Source organism: Furipterus horrens, unplaced genomic scaffold (genome assembly GCF_987537825.1).
Source record: "Furipterus horrens unplaced genomic scaffold, mFurHor1.1.pri manual_scaffold_7, whole genome shotgun sequence".
NCBI classification, from domain to species: Eukaryota; Metazoa; Chordata; class Mammalia; order Chiroptera; family Furipteridae; genus Furipterus; species Furipterus horrens.
The window spans coordinates 13,956,592-13,968,787 of NW_028327177.1; the positions used below are offsets into that span (position 1 = coordinate 13,956,592).

At 41.1% G+C, this 12,196-nt stretch overlaps 1 protein-coding gene across 2 annotated transcripts in view; it reads left to right on the forward strand.

Annotated features, from left to right (window-relative positions):
• The window catches only part of SAMD12 (sterile alpha motif domain containing 12), a 323,498-nt gene that overhangs the window by 81,055 nt on the left and 230,247 nt on the right, over window positions 1-12,196 (forward strand). The gene's annotated exons all lie outside the window — the stretch shown is intronic.

Genomic DNA, 12,196 nt, shown 5'->3' on the forward strand with positions numbered 1-12,196 from the left:
GGTAAATATTTTTTGGCCCACACCATCGATAGCTCGGGCATGGTGGATCTAGGGTTCACACAGGGTCGTGAATTCCATCTTTTAGGTTTGCTTTGACTTTCTTTGCTTTGCTCTTCAGCAAAGTCTGTGCATGTGACAATCCCAGCCTCAACTCCAGTAGACAGATATCTCTTTCCTGGAAGGTCCTGCCAAAGTCTTCAGAGTTAAGAAACCTCCCTGATTGCATTCACTCGCCCAATTGAAATATGGGCCTGGGGACTGTTAGAGAGGTGGCCCCGATGGAAATATAAATCCTATGTCCCGATGGAGTGGGAGCAGCATTGGAAAGTAAAAACATGTCCCCTGGAATGCTCCATTCTTCTCTCTTAGGAAGATCCAACTACTGATTTATTTACTCATTTACTTACTTAATATTGAGGGTTGCAGGCTCAGATTTCACAGAGGAACAGAAAGGGCAACTTTGATTTGTCTGCCCCTCTGAAAAGGAGCAACAAATGTTTGCCAAAGGCCAGTGCTTTGTTCCATGAAGATGAGGCTGTTGCCCTGCATGTGCTTTTATGAAATAAATGGGTTCTTTTAAAGTCATGACAACGTTCGAAGCAACTTTACTGCAACCAAATTGTGTCTGTTTAATTTCCAGCTAACTGATCTACAGAGCATTGTAAAGTTCAGTGCCAACCTTCATTTTGTGGTGGATTTCATGTTGGAAAATATTTTAAATTGTCCTTTCCCCCTCCTTACTTTAGTGCACTGGCTATAAAAGCTTGAATGCAGGGCTTTCAGAAAGAACATTCCTCTTCAGCTGGAACTATAGCGTTGCAAGGAGCCCACCATAATAACGGACACAACAGAGGTTCAGCAGACATTGTTCTGAGGTTCACATTATCAAACCTACCCAGATTTCCCCGCCTACAAAACCTCTATTCAGGCACTTTTTTCTTTTTTTTTTTTAACATCAACAGAGTTCTAAATTTGTCAATTGACCTGCTAGACACTGCATATTATTGTTGCCTAAAATAACACTGTAAACTGTGGGGGAAAAGTGGAATTGTCAAATCATGTACAGTTTTTAATGGTTTTCTCTTTCATTTGAACATTTCAATTTCAATTGCTGTCAGTTCCTCTAAATAAGAATCGATCTTTTTTTTTCCCTCTTCCTATTCCCATCATTCAGAGTGCTTTCCAAGGAAGTAACTAAATTAAGCTAGTCTCTGCAGCTTTGAGTTTTTGTATTTATTTATTCTTTTCTAAATTGGTAAATCTATTTGCACTAAGACATTTCTTTTGTTAACAGTTCGATTTTCTTCTCCTGTTCTAGATGAGTTGTTAATGATAAGCAAAGTAATATTCAAATTCCAGTAGGTTCTTTGTGAAGAAAAATAAAATATCCTAGACTGTTACAGTTCATTTATTTTTTAAATGACAGCAGTAGTGTTAATACCTTTTAATTTGAATTTCCTGAGGAACTTCAAGCTCCAATAGTTTAAAATCAGTAGAAAAATAACAACATCACACTTTCTTTGCTTTGAGGAAATACATTCTATCTACTGAATATTGTTAGCTATTAACATTTTTAACTATTGGCCAAGCTCTTGAAGTAACTCTGTGAAGAATTACTAAATGAATAAAATGCCCCCATTTGTTGTTGTTTTGTCTTATGTCTTTTTATTTTTATTTACTTTTTTTTTTTTTTTTTTTTTTTTTTTTTTGAGTGGTTGGAGAGGTTTGGGGCCTCTGGTGCCTAGTATAGCTGGGCTGTTATACCTAAAATTGAACCAGTAGGTGTCACTCTCCAAGATATGGTGCCTCCTTTTTCACTGACTGGCCAAAGTGTAAACTGCATGATGCGAGGGGGAGGGGAGCTTTCATTTGATTTATCATATGAATGACTCCTCCTGGAATTGTCTTGCCAGATGTTTTTTTCAAAGTTTAAGAATGAGTTACATAAATGAAATTATCACCCTACTTCAAAGGCAGTAATGGGATATTATAAAAGAAACTTCCATAAATATGTAGTGAGTTCCCACTCTTGTTTTTAAAACCTGACGGTGGCACTGAACAACTCCATGAAGTGCCTCCCTGTTTCTCAGAGTGCGATCTGCATCAGAATCGCAGGGCATGCTTGCCCCACCCAGCCCCAAGCCTACTCAGGCAGAATTTTTTTTGACGGGGAAAGTGCTATAAAGTACAAAATGAGAATCATTGCTCTAAAAGATTATTGGTGACTGTAAAGTATTGACCCAATGCACATTTAGGATGGTGGCTTTTCCATTGAAATGAGAGTATGGAAAGGAAAAATATTTTATTTATGTATGAGTATGTATATGTGTGTATACGAGTATATGTAAGAGGTCTGTCCAGAAAGTATTCAGCCATGTAATATAAAAAAGAGAGACATTTGTTGAAGAGGATACAAGAAACACTGTACGTAGGACAATGATGTCTCAGTCTGCTTCAAAAGTTACAGCCTTCTTGAGGAAATTTGATTCATTGGTAGCAGTTTGAATCAAGTCATTAGCAACTGCAGCATGATGTTCCTCCTACTCTGGTAGCAGAAGCTGTGGAACCAATGGTGTCTACCACCCCCACTGACTAGTACAGTGAAGTCATCATTGTTCATGCATGTGCATTCCAGTCCACTCTCCTTGGCTGCCATGTTACATCGATGTCGTGAAAACTGTTCTCATTATATTAACAGTGGCTGGACTTTTTCTGGACAGACTTCATATCCGTCGTCGGCAGCCGTCCGTCTCGAGAGATGATGGTGTAGCTTCTTAAGAGTCTATCTGCACCGCCAAGAATGGTTGTGCAGTCCGACTCGGGAGTGACACGGTATCTGTCTCCTCCCGTGTTGAATCGATATCTTGCGATGACGCTGGAGTGTCCTCTCCAGTGAAGCTGAAGCTACAGAGCCTGGGCAGGGTGATATGGAGGGTCTGCTGTTGCCCATGCAGCAGACCCCCCCTCTCTTCGCAGCTGAAGGATCCAAGGGAAAGACGGAGTCAATACAGCTTGGCTTCAGGTGCGCCGCAGGAGTTGCCGGTGTTGACTACAACGTCAAACCGCCTTAGGGACTCCGGCTCCGGATTTTCTGTCGGGGTTTACTCCCTTAGCCTTTCCCCTGAAGAGGTATGCCGCAAGGCAGCGGAGGTTTTTTGGAGTCAGAGTTTTCCTTCTCTGATGTGCCCTGACTGGAAGATCGAACCAGCGACACTTAGCTCGCAGGCCGACGCTCAATCCACTGAGCCAAACCAGCCAGGGTCAGACTTCATATATATATATGACTATATATATGTAGGTGTGTGTTAAGTACTTTAGCTTGCAGAAATAACTCTCCCCCCTAATATTATCATCTCTAAATATCAATGGCAATTTTGTTCCCTATTATTGAAATAATTTATTGTGTGTTAATATATAATGTTACAGTTTAGAGTAGACTAGTGCATTATTATTACAGATGTCACTTTTCTATCAAGATTTACTATCTAAGATAAATAGTAGTCACTGTTGGAAATTTAGGATATATGCTAAGAACAGAAATTGAAGAAATTAAAATTTCAATTACATAGAAACTAAAGCTGTTCATGATGTTAAATTTTAATTAAAAATAATTAGCTATAATCTGAACTAAACTATATAAACGGTGTCAGAGAAGGAGTGTCTGTGTGTATGTGTGAGTGTGTGATGTTCAGTTTTCTGTTTGGTGAAGTTATGTCTACGATTTTTACCAAATCATATACTTCTCCATTTCAGAAATAGGACCATTTCAGAAACAGAGCCTGTGTAGGTATGTTCATACCTGCCCACAAGAGTCAAAGCTAGGTTTGTGAGGACACAGTAGAATTTCTGTTCCTTGGGGAAGTGATTTCTGAAACCCCCCGTCTAGTGCGCTGTATAGTTCGGGTGCCAGCCAATCAGCCCCTTCACGACCTGGTCTGGCCTGGGAGCTCAGTCAGCCTAGACGAGGAGACCATTTTGGTTGTGAGCCACTCTTACAGGTTAAATATTATTAAACTTCGGATAGCTGACCAAATTAATTTACATAAGAAGTTTGAAAGATTTAATATAATTATTTGCTGCTTGTCAGATACAAACACACAGATGCACATTTCACTAAATTCGTGATCTTTTTGCACCTTAATTGAAGATCCATTCAGAATCATCCAAGAAAGTAATGCTTTTCTTTTACCAGACAGTTATTGAAGTTGAAGTGAAAAAGGCTAACATTTTTTGTATATATTTTTTATCATCCTCTTGCCTCCAAATGGCAACTCACTGTCAATATTTAGGCCAGGGTGTTATAAGAATATGAAATGCTATTACAGAGAAGATTTCATTAGAAATCTGATCCATTACTTAAGCCTGATCCCAGACTTTCAATCATGGCTTAACATTAAAGTGCCATTTTTAATGTTGCCTGGGCCTAGAATTATGTTCAAGTTGAAGAATAAAATGAGTTTGGGAAAAAATTATGTCTCCCATTCATATCTCCACCTCAGTCACGCTCTGCCTACCTTTCTGACTGCTCACAGGAATTTGGTTGGAAATAAGACAGTGTGTGTGGATTGAGCACTTGCTCTGTGCCCAAAAGCGCCCCCATTTTCAGCAGCAATGAAAATAAGCAACCTCCTGCCCACAATAAGAAAAACTGACACAAATAGGTGGTGATTGTGCCAGTGATGTTGAAGCGAGAATGTAAGAAGACGTGGAGGTGTCTGTTTTTCCTTGATTTCATTAGACTTGCAGAAATCATTGGTAAGTTGAAATGGCATTAACAAGTCAAAGTTCATTACTGTGAAAATGCTGCCTTCAGACCTGGTGAAAAGAACACAAAACACTTTTTGAAGAAGGATGCTTTAGCCTTTGATTCATAAATTCTTTTCAAAAAGTGAAAGATTGTATTAGCTGGGAGTTTGTTCAGCCAAGCAGTCCTCACCTTCCTTTTGGGAGAAAAGATCTTTCCTTAGAGGGTACTACTCTCATAACTTAGAAGTTCAGGTTGTTTTCCTCTTATTTATGGGTCTAGGTCTATATTCTATATAACAGCTAATATATAATTAATTCTTACTCTTGGTCTTGCAGTTCAGGATTCAAATCCCAATTAGCTCTGGGATGTTGGGCAAATCACCTAACCTTTCTAAGCCTCAAGTTTTTCATCTGCAAAATTGGAATAATAGGGAATTAATGAGAGGATGATCATACTGTGCTTGGCATCAGGCTTGGTACAATAAGCCCTGAAAATGTGGTCGAGGGTCAATGTGGTCTGTGTTATATATACCGTTAAGGACTTTTCAATCTAGTAGTTAAGATGGGACATGTATTTATGTTGTTATATTAAATTAATACAAGGATGAGTTCAGAGGTCAGGGGGAGGATGATCACCCCTAACCTATGACTTAGAGGAGAATGTGTCACTTGACCTGAGCCTTGAATAAAATGAGTATCATTTCAGCATATAGGCAAGCCTTTCTAAGGGGAGGGAATTAATCAAGCAGAGCTGGAAAGGTAGGAAGTATAACATACCCAGGAGAGCCTCAGTGTGACTATGTTGCAGAAGTTCCAAACTGTGGCAATGGAAGTGAAGACGGGGGAAAAGAACTCGGTTGTAGCTAGACTGATTGTGTAAGACCTCAAATGCTTTGCGTTCAGAAGTTCGGTCTCTAAGCCATGGAAAACAGATTCTCATTCTGAGCTATTGGGGAGGGGGGGTGCATGGCCAGCTCAGTTATAACCACCATGCTTACCCAAAACTGAGAGTCCACCCCCATACAGCTACATGGTGGCAGGTGATATGTGGCAACAGCCAATCACTGAAGCTCCTGAGCAGCTCTGGACTTCTGTATTACCCAGGTGGTCAAGCTTCCACCATACCTATGTAGTCATCGAATATTAGATGCCATATTTTTAGGTGGGCTGAGCTAAAGGCTAACATTTTCTAAATAGGCCGTGACTGATTTTTTTGTAAATAGTCTCAGCTGAGGAAACTAGCAGAGAAATGTGACCCTAGTGCCTTTCAGCAACATTGGCGACAATGTCAAGTACACATGGCTCTTCTGACATCAAGTTATTACCATGTGCCTTCTTTTTCCCCCATTTATGGTTTGGAAAACCCAGACTAAGAGATTGTATAGCTTTTCTTAGTTCTTGTAAACATCATTAACAAAGTGGCAGGATTGATCCAGTCCAGTTTCCCTTTTCCTCACGGAAATTGGGGAGTAATGCTGACCCATGGATGACCCAGAATTCCGGGCAAGCCCCACAAAATGGTCTGTAGTCTTACTTGAATTGGGGTTCATGAGATGTGTTGCTTGCTAGAGACCAAAGCCCAAGTAGGAATTCAAAGCTTGGAAGTATTCTAGACCATAGAAAACTGAGTATGTAACTAAGTTTAATGAATAATCACGGTAGTAAAAAACTGAGGATGACAAAGCAAAGCCATCAGTGGGAAGATATATGAGGAGCAAATGAAAAGTTAGGAGTTCTGAAAATCTCTCAGAAAGACAAGGTGTCAATCTTCAAAGCGGGAGCTTGGTCTTCCTCATGTTGGTGCCTCCTCCGATCCACTCTGCCAGTATGTAGGGACCTGCATTCTGTTCTGCAGTGTTCTGTACCTGGGCCACCGGTGTGACCATGGGTACGGGTACTGAGTTCCATTAGTGATGAGAGAAGTAAGCAAAATTGCTAACTTTTACCCAAAGGCTCTTTATAGACATGACAATGAGATTGGGATCCTAATGGATGCTGTCATGGCCAAAGCACCAAGAAATGCTCAAAACCTGTTCAGGGATACAAGAAAGATATTCCGGTGTCAGCAAACTGGGAGGCAAAGTAGTGCATTTGAGGCTGTGAGTTCACCTCAAATCCTGGTGTAGCAAGCTCTATTAATTGGATAAGTACACAAAGAACATTCTCATTTTTCTAACCTCGTGGACATATCAGGATTCTATCTGGTGTGAGAAAGCCCAATGAAACAGTGGCTGGAATATGTGCTTGACTTTTCTCACGTGACCTGAAGTCCAGAGTATGCAGGGCATGACCGAGTCCCACATGTACAGTATCTAAGGTTCCTTCTGTCTTTCTATTACACCTTCCTCTTCTTTAGCATAAAGCTTTTTCATTTTCCTGGTTTCGGTTCTAATCATATTTGCATGCCAAGTAGGAAGAGAGGTCTTCCGTCCTGGGGCCAAATGTGAGTGCCAGAAGAGTCTGCCCCCTTTGCAAATGATTTTCCTGGAGAACAACCTAAACAGCTTCCACTTTTCTCTTCCAGACTAGAACTCAGTCTATTGGGTAGTTGCAAAGAATCTTGGGAAGTGTCGTTTTCCCACTGCTTTCCTGAAAAAAAAAAAAAATTAGAGTTCTGTTCATAAGAAAGCAGAGACTAGATATTGAAGAAGCCACTAGCACCAACTGCCAAGGCTGGTTAAGTCTGAATACCTTCAGAACAAAGCAGCTCCCTGAGGCTTGCCCAGCCTCTGATACAGCTTACCAAAACCCAGTCTCAGATTCTATCACGATGTCATCCTATCCCAACCCAGTGCCAGGTAGGGCAGGGGTTAGAAATGGAAATATTCAGAAAGAGGAAGCTCGTGTATACCTTCTATAGTAGTATTTGGTGCATAACCTAACAAGTTTCCCCGAATTGGACAGCTTAAAACAACCTAAATTTATTCTCTCACAGCTCCAGATGCCAGAATGCAGAATTTGGATTCTTAAAGGAGCTAGCAAGGGCTGCATTCCTTCCAAAGGCCCCAGGGAAGCATCTGTCCCTTGGCCTTATCACTCTCTCTGCTGTATCTTCACATTGCCTTCTGGACTCTGTCAGATCTCCCTGTGCCTTTCTCCTGTGAGGACACTTGTCATGTGATTCAGAGCCCCCTGGCTAATCCAGGATGGTCTCCTCTCAAGATCCTTTGCTAGATCTGCCAAGATTCTTTGTTCAAGTAAGGTCACATCCCCAGGTTCCAGGGATTAGGACATGGACATAGCTTTTCGGGGCCACCATTCAACCCAGTGTACCCTCTTCTAAGCACTGAGTTTTCCCAGGTCAGCCAAAGCCTTTCAGAATTAGCTAATTAAAGGCACATTCACCGTATGGTCTCACCAGTCATTGGACCAGAGAGACTGTTTAGCTGCCAGTTCACCTTTCACTTGTTGGGTTGTTTCGAGGGTTAGACAGACATGACGCTAAGTGTGTGTTCAGTAAAGAGAACGTACTCATTATTATTACAGTGTTGCCCTTCTCTGGGCTTTTCTTTAATGCCTGGTCTGGGAGAGACAGATCACAGATAGGAGTCTGTTGGTTTGCTACAGGCTAATGGGGCTAGTGCAGTGCTGCTTCGGTGATATTGACCCTTCTTTCCCACTCGCTGTGGCCTCAGGTGAAAGTGAAGTGAAAGTGAAGTGCATGTGAATTTCATAATATGCTGACAGGGAAAGATTGGAAAACAAGGGACTAGGGAATGACTGATTTCAGAAATTAGCAGGGCATGGGATTAGCCAAGGAAACTCTGACACAGAGTATTTCTAGGCTCCTTATTCATATAAGAAACTGTTTCGGAGCACTTATGCTTCGAAATACCCCCAAATGATAGTTAAATAAGGTTTGGGCTATGACCCCCACCCAACATGGCCAACTTGCAAAATTAGTGTTACTGCTCCCCCTTACCCTCTGCAAAATCACTGTGAACTACCTTGTGATAAGATTAATTCCTTTTTTTTAGTTCTGCTTTAGTTATTTATTTTTATTGGATTTTACTTGGGGCAGAAATAGAAGTGGTGGTTAGGGACGAGAATCGACTTCAGAGAATGAGGTGCAGAGAGAGGGAAGCAGTGCTGTGATTCCCCCTTCCACCACCAGGTGGCGTTTGGTTTCTGATGGAATGTTGAGCCTGAGACTCATGTCTTGCTCCTCAATTCTCACAAGGCAACATCATTTTGAAACAAATGGCCAACTTTCCATGGACTCTATGCCTTGAGGAGAAATTCTGGCCTTATCGGAAGATTTCTAGGCTGTGATAAGTGCTTGGCTGGATAAGTCTTAGAACTGCTGTTGACTGTTGGGAAGGAGCCTTGAGTACAATTATTCTCTTTATAGACGTTTGTTAAATTAATAGATGGCTCTAATATCTTTCCATGAAAGAACCCTCCTCATTAAAGACCCAGACCCAGCCACAGAAATAATCACTTAAGTTTCTTAATTTCCTTTCATAATGCACTACTGGCAGGAGAGCTTAATTTCTACTATTAAACCCAACTGTAACGCATGACGTATGCCCTTTTATTTGCAAGAAATCCCCACAGATAGCATTAATGGATTTATTTTAAATTGTTGTTTGTAAAATGAAAGCAAACTCCAAATAATTGTGTAAAATTGTTTTTTAATGTTGGCATAATTTTTTCATCATTAAGAGCTACCAAGGTCTTTAATATGGAGGCAGAACCATCCATTGAACATAAAAAATTATTACCTTGATGCTTTTATTATCTCTGCCTCACTCACACACACACAGGCATTCTTGGCTCTCTGTGGTTATATATAGTGCTTGTCATGTTAGTGGCTTATTCTGAAAAAAAGAAAAAAGCATTGTTTGGGGATGAACTTCAGTAAGAGAGTGAGGAAAATCCTAATTCCAGAAACCAAGCCTGAGTGTTCGACCTCTGTATAAAATTAGACAAAGGTGTTACTGCCACTTTATCATTGGAGGGACCCTTAAGTGATATAATTCTTAGTCCTTCTTCCATTTTCATGATTATCCTCAGCATAGGCTGTAACTCAATGCTGGGAAAGCGCACAGAATCTACTTGCTAGAATCAAGGTGTGGTTTTTAAGACACTTTCATCAAAATGGCTGAGGTGGCTCAGGAGTTCAACTGATATTTGCTTTGAATTTGGTTTTATGTATATTTTTACTCACTGAACATGATAATGAAAATATTCCCTTAACTGTATCCTCAATAAGAACACACTAGAGCTGGTTAGTGCTTTAACTTGCCCTGACTTTTACACAAATATTAGAGAGACACTTTGTCATTTCTGTTTCATTGACACCAAACCTAAGATTGTAAGACAAGCTGTTAAAGAGTTGTAAATGATTATTACGTTTTTGTCTCTAGGAATCAGGACAGTCATCCAGACATGAAAAATAAGTACTGATGCTAATTTTCATTTGTCTTACATAACTCATTTCAAATCTTGCATTTACCAAAAGACCCTCACTAATCTTTTGACTCAACTGACTTTATGATTAGAAATGTTGCAAATTTGAACTTATAAAATCAAGCTAATGAAATATCATTTGTGTCTGTTAGGAGAGATTGTTTTAAAATAGCCTCCTAATAAGCTAACTAACAAGACAGTCAGACATGTGACCTTGCTATTTAAAGTGTAGTCTATACACCAAGAGTCTGGAGGTTTGTTATAAATGCATAGGCTTGGTTCCCCACCCCAGACCTACTGAATCAAAGTCTGCATTTTAATAAGATCCCCAGTGATTCACATGCATGTTAGTTTGAGAAGCACTGTGCTGGTCTAAGCAGCAAAAGTTTCTGCTAAAAAACTTGTAGTCTGCAGGAGTCACCCATTATCACCCGGGAACACATGTTGTAAAGGTGCTTTTCAAATGTCACTCAGTGTCCAAGCTGGACAGATTCCCAGGCTCCAGCCATAGAATCATGCTTTAATAGGTCTTGTGGGAATGAGAAATCTGTATATATTTTAGAAAGCTTCCCAGGCAATTGTGCTGAACAGCCAGTTCTGTAGATAGCGAGGCATTGGAAAAGGGGATATAAAACTCGGTTTTTTAAAATCCTCACTCGTGGATATGTTTATTGATTTTAGAGATAGAGGAAGGGAGAGAGAGAGAAAGAAACATCGATATGAGACAGAATATCAGTCAGTTACCTCCCATACATACATACCCTGACCGGAGATCAAACCCACAACCTAGGCATGTGCCCTGACTGGGAATTGAACCCTCAACCTTTTGGTTTATGAAATGGTGCTCCAAACAACAGAGCCACCCAGCCAGAGCAAAACTCAGTTTTTAAAGTTTAGATGAAGAGAGAATGGGTAAAGGAAAGGTTCATGTGGAGAAGAAGAGATTTCACTAGATTGTCTCTAAAGCAACAGTTCCCAACCTTTTTGGCACCAGGGACCAGTTTCCTGGAAGATAGTTCTTCCATGGACTGGGATAGGGCAGAGGGTGGTTTGGGATAGTTCAAGTGCATTACATGCAAGCTTCCCTCCTGCTGTGTGGCCCAGTTCCTAACAGGCCCGGACTAGTACCCGTCTGCGGCCTGGAGGTTAGGAACTCCTGCTCTAAAGTATCAAATGCTAATTAGTGAGGAGCCATTTGAGAAGGACAAGAAAAACTGGAAATGACAGAAAAAGTGGCTAGGGAGGCACTCCATCCATCCCACACCTGTTGGTGTGTCTTTCACAGACCGCCATGCTAGCAGTGATGGACAGTGAGGTAAGGAATCAGACACTCTCACTGCCCTCTAACACTCTCTAATACAGTGGGGGAGACAAGAATAGCAATCGCTGTAATCCAAGTCAGAAGGAAAGAAATATGAAAATGAGGTAAAAGAATTGTCTTCTCACCGTAGAGGAAGGAACCATTGGTTTCAGCTAAAAGCCTCAGGAATGGCTGTGCAGAAAGCCACTCATCCCTGTGTTCCAGGCACTGGTCTAATCACATCTGAGAAAGGCTGAGGTTGGAGGAAAAACGAGAGGAAGGGGTCCAAGGACAGCGTGCAACTTTGAGGCACGAAAGAGATTCTGGGGCCCAGATGGGCATCCACACTGATATGGATGGAGAGACAGCATCAAAGGGCACCTGGTGCTACCAAGTGGGATAAGCCTTATATGATGCTATGGGATCATAAAATAAGGGCAACCACTAAGGAAAGGTCAGCGTCCCACGAGAAATGACTAAGCAGACTTTTAAAGGATGAGGAAAAGTGAGTTGGGTGAAATTGAAGAGGCAAGGAAGGAAACAAATTTCCAAAAAACTTGGAAGGTGAAAAAGAACTCACTTCTTCAAGGAATTGATGGCCAGTATGACTGAAAGAAGCATGGGGAGTGGGGAGGAGAGCGACAGATGACACTAATGAGGTGTTCTTCGCGGGTTGCTGGGAGCCTTCTCTAGCAGAAACCTGGAGTGTATACCCACCTTCTTCATTTCCTGCTCCTT